This window comes from Coenobita brevimanus, chromosome 77 (assembly GCF_032717465.1).
Source record: "Coenobita brevimanus isolate Jiangsu-jjx chromosome 77, ASM3271746v2, whole genome shotgun sequence".
In the NCBI taxonomy this organism is placed as follows: Eukaryota; Metazoa; Arthropoda; class Malacostraca; order Decapoda; family Coenobitidae; genus Coenobita; species Coenobita brevimanus.
The window spans coordinates 3,119,404-3,124,403 of NC_137030.1; the positions used below are offsets into that span (position 1 = coordinate 3,119,404).

Here is a 5,000-nt window from a genome sequence, read left to right on the forward strand (position 1 = left end):
TACTAATCACTGTCGATAAGATAGTGCCACAAGACGACATTCATTAAAAAAAAAAAAAAATCTGATCTTTTGTTTGTTTTTTTTCTTTCCTTTTCTCTCCAGTTATTTATCGATTTTTATTTATTTATTTATTGCTAAAGACAGCATAAAAATCCACAAGCGAATATTAGAGTGTCATGTGCAAGTATCTAGTCGTAAGGCGTGGAGGCAAGACAACCTTCATTAGCCAACGAAACAAGTCAGGGAGTCGACAGCCAGATGAAGGCGGTGTGGATAGTGCCTACAGCCTCTTGGCACCATACACCAGCGCCAGTGCCGCCCCGAGTGCCACTGAGGGAGGAGGGGGTGGGTCGGTGCCTCATAGTGCCACCACTCGCTTGTTGGCATAGGAGTCAGCACAGCAAGGAGTTCATATGGTATTTCTGAGTGGCACAGTTTTCATTTTCTTTCCTTTTTCTTTATGTGACCTATTTTTATTTTTATTTTAAATCTGCCTTACGAGACTTCTACAACGAAATGTATATGTAGGCCTATGTCACATTTTTACCACATTAGTATGACACTTCCTTCCCTACGCTGCCAAAATTACGTCCAATAAAACATACCATAAAACTAAAAGGTGTCTGCGAGAAATATACACTATTACGCCCACTACATCTGTGCTAACTCTAAGACAACGACGACGACGACGACGACGACGATGACGATGATGTAATAAAGGGATCGAGTATTTGGAAAGCACGCCCAAAGATACACCTTTAAACACGCCCAAAATACGCTTCTAAATACGCCCGGAACACCTGCGCTACGCCTAATTTAGAGGACCGGAAAGGGTATATCAGTGAGGGGGTTAGTCATGGCGTGATGGGCCTCCCGGGTAGCATTTACGTCCAGCCCCCCTACTCAGGTGGTAAGGCACATGCTCTGCTGATTGAAAGGACGCTAGACCGAACCCCGGCTGTGCAAAGGGGGCCTGGGAGGGATGAAGAGCCAGACAGTCCTCCAGCTGATAAATTTCGGCCAAAACGCGGATTTATGGCCAGATTTCCGCCCACACACACCACATAACGCCCATATCATGATCTCCAAAAAGCTAATTAACGCCCACACAGAAAAAACAAAACAGAAGGAAAATCCCCCCCCCTCTCTCTCTCCCTAAATATCAATCAACACTAACATCACTATATCGATACGACCAAAAATCCCGCCCGAATCGTGCTTTTACGCCCACTTCCCGCCAATAAAACTAATTTACGCCCCAATTCCCGCCCAAACGACCAAAATACTCCCAGATTTTCTCTTCCTACGCCCAAATCACGCCCAGGGGAGAACACGTACTAAACCTTCCTTTTACACCCAATTCATCCGCCCACGTCCTGCAGTCCACCGAGATCGCAATCCACATGAAAATTAAAAGAAAACGACCGGACTGAAGTGCTTCCATCTCTACACTTAAAAACACTTACAAAAAAAAACTTACGAGGAAGTAGGATACACTGCCAAATATTTACCCAAGAGCAACAACAACGTCATAAACATCAGCATCAACAAACGTAAAAACGAAAAACAAATAATATAATGATGATGATGGTAATAATAATAATAATAATAATAATAATAATAATAACAGTAATTGTTATTATTATTATTTTTTAATTATCTAATAAACTATTAATATATAATTTAACCTTTCTATCTACCCCTGGCTCCATTTTCCTCCCTACCTCCCGATCTTCAAATTTCTCTCTCTCTCTCTCTCTCTCTCTCTCTCTCTCCCAAGTAAGCAATATAGGTGATCTCAGAAGAGGCTGGTGACGAGTGGTTGACATAATTTCAGTGCTAAATTTTGCCTGGGTACGAGAGAGAGAGAGAGAGAGAGAGTGTGTGTGTGTGTGTGTGTGTGTGTGTGTGTGTGTGTGTGTGTGTGTGTGTGTGTGTGTGTGTGTGTGTGTGTGTGTGTGTACTACAGACACAAACACTAACATCCCAATTATGGCTTTCTCTCTCTCCATCCCTTGATCTCGTCCTCCTTTTAACACATGCAAACAAATCCTCTCTCTCTCTCTCTCTCTCTCTCTCTCTCTCTCTCTCAGTAGGCAGAGCACATACACAATCCTTCATACAACAACATACACACTCCTCTCTCTCTCTCTCTCAGTAGGCAGAGCACATACACAATCCTTCATACAACAACATACACACTCCTCTCTCTCTCTCTCTCTCTCCCCCTCTCCCTCTCCCCCCTCCCATCTCTCTCTCTCTCTCTCTCAACAGACTAACCACCAATCACTCTAAATTTGAACACTTAAATCCACACTTTAAAATTAAACACTTGACAAAAACCACTTAAGTTTACCCTCAACCTTTCTAAATAAACACACGCACTTTAAAAACTTACAACATTTAAACACTTGCAAAAACACTTTAACTTAACACTTAAACACAAAAACACTCACTTACAAAAACACTCAAACACTTACAAAACAAACACACAAACACTTAAACACTTACAAAACAAACACAGACACTTGCAAAAACCACTTACACACTTACAAAACCACTTGCACAGTTACAAAAACCACTTAAACATTTACAAAAAACCACTTACACACTTACAAAAACACTTAAACACTTACAAAAACCACTTACACTTCAGGCTCATCATTTCTTTGCCTCTGACTGTTTCGTGTCCTATACTGCATCTCTTAAACACTTACAAAAAACCACTTACACACTTACAAAAACACTTACACACTTACAAAAACCACTTACACTTCAGGCTCATCATTTCTTTGCCTCTGACTGTTTCGTGTCCTATACTGCATCTCTTAAACACTTACAAAAAAACACTTACACACTTACAAAAACACTTACACACTTACAAAAACCACTTACACTTCAGGCTCATCATTTCTTTGCCTCTGACTGTTTCGTGTCCTATACTGCATCTCTTAAACACTTACAAAAAACCACTTACACACTTACAAAAACACTTACACACTTACAAAAACCACTTACACTTCAGGCTCATCATTTCTTTGCCTCTGACTGTTTCGTGTCCTATACTGCATCTCTTAAACACTTACAAAAAACCACTTACACACTTACAAAAACACTTACACACTTACAAAAACCACTTACACTTCAGGCTCATCATTTCTTTGCCTCAACTGCCTCGTGTCATAAATTTCAACTTTTTTATTTATTATTATTTTTTATTTTTTTACATTTTTTCGTCCAATGTTTTTCCTATCTTTTTTACGAGTCTTCTTGGTTCCTGACTTGAGATATGGGATGTAGGGTGAGGGTGTGGGTGTGGGTGTAGGTAGGGTGTGGGTGGGGTGAGAGGGTTAGTGTAGGTGGGTGTGGAGGGGTGTATGTGGGTGTGGGTGGGGTGAGGGAGCGAGTGGGTAAGTGTAGGTGGATGTGGATGGGCAAGTGGGTGGGTGTAGGTGCGTGTGGGTAGGTGTAGATGGGGTGTGGGTGAGTGTAGGTGGGTGTGGGTGGGTAAGTGGGTGGAATAAGGGAGTGGGTAGGTGGGTGAAGGTGGGTGTCGGTGGGGGTGTAGGTACGGTGTAGGTGGGTAAGTGGATGGGGGTGAGGGAGTGTGTAGGTAGTTGTAGGTGGGTGGTAGATATGTATATCTGGGTGAGTGTAGGTGGTAGGTGGGTATACGAGGAGTGTAGGTGGATGTAGGTAGGACAAGTGTGGGAGCGTATATATATGGGTGTGTGTGTGTGTGTGTGTGTGTGTGTGTGTGTGTGTGTGTGTGTGTGTGTGTGAGAGAGAGAGAGAGAGAGAGAGAGAGAGAGAGAGAGAGAGAGAGAGAGAGAGAGAGAGAGGCAACATTACGACGAAGAGAAAGAGGCTGGAGGGAATCCATGAGGGGAACAGGAGTCGATAAAAATAAAAATAATAATAATAATAATGAGACGAGGTCGGTTTAACACACCTAACATCTGTGAACCTGATTTTGGAAGAGAAATAAAATAATGTGATTTCTCCACACTATTTAATAAGAAAAATAAATATTAAAGATTTCCTGCTTCTGTTTTTAGCGAAGATAGTGTTGGTGGTGATGTAAGGAGAATTCTGCATTAGTCATCCCTCCCTCTCTCCTTCATCCCTACTGCTTTTTCCCTCCTCTCTCTCTCTCTCTCTCTCTCTCTCATCCTTACCTAACTGTTTCTCTCTATCATCTTATCTGTCTGCTTTCTCCCTTTCATCCATTTCTCTCTCTCTCTCGTAATGCCAATATAAATGATGACATTACTTAAGAAACCTATTACTCATTCGTCCACTCTCTCCTTTCCCTCCCTCCTTTCCTCCACTTTTTACCTCCCTCCACTTTTTTCCCCTCCCTCCTCCATCTTCCCTCTTTCTCTCGCCACTCTCCTTCTCTTTCTCCACTTCCTTCTCCCTCCCTCCTTTCCTCCACTCAACTCCCTCCACTTTTTTCCCTCCCTCTTCCATCTTCTCTCTTCCTCTCGCCATGCTCCATCTCTTCCTCCACTTCTTTCCCCCTCCTTCCTTTCTCGCTCTATATATATTCTGTATGATCTATGTAACTCTTTCTTTGGTTTGTTCTTGTATGTTTTTCCTTTATACTCTCTCTCTCTCTCCTCTCAGTTCATCCGCTTTCCTTTCCCTTTTATTCCTTTTCCATCCCACCCACTCAATCTTCCATTCTCTCTCTCTCTCTCTCCCCCCCCAATCCATCTTCCATTTTTTTTTTTTCGTTTTTTCCCATTTTCTTTCGTTCCCTTTCATCCCTCCAGCGTTGACAGGTGAGAGGGAAGAGGCGGAAACACATCAACCCCTTCCCTACGAGTACCTTCTTTCTCTCCAGCGATCATCAGACGATTTTATTCACCTTGGGAGAGACTGGAGGGGGCTGGATATGGGCTCCCTAACACCTCTTCCTTAGCGATTTATTTTTGGATATGGCTGGTTAATATCCTTTTGTACGTTATTTATACACAGTATGGTGACATTGGAAG

The 5,000-nt window shown here is 42.5% G+C and overlaps 1 protein-coding gene and 1 long non-coding RNA gene across 5 annotated transcripts in view; one reads left to right on the forward strand and one right to left on the reverse strand.

Moving 5' to 3' along the window:
• Positions 1–5,000, reverse strand: part of LOC145408474 (uncharacterized) — a 398,402-nt gene that overhangs the window by 151,168 nt on the left and 242,234 nt on the right. The gene's annotated exons all lie outside the window — the stretch shown is intronic.
• LOC145408479 (uncharacterized) overlaps positions 399–5,000 on the forward strand; it is a 152,614-nt gene continuing 148,012 nt past the window's right edge. The window contains exon 1 of the long non-coding RNA XR_013898929.1: positions 399–416. This is a non-coding gene — a long non-coding RNA (uncharacterized LOC145408479). The remainder of the gene's footprint in view (positions 417–5,000) is intronic.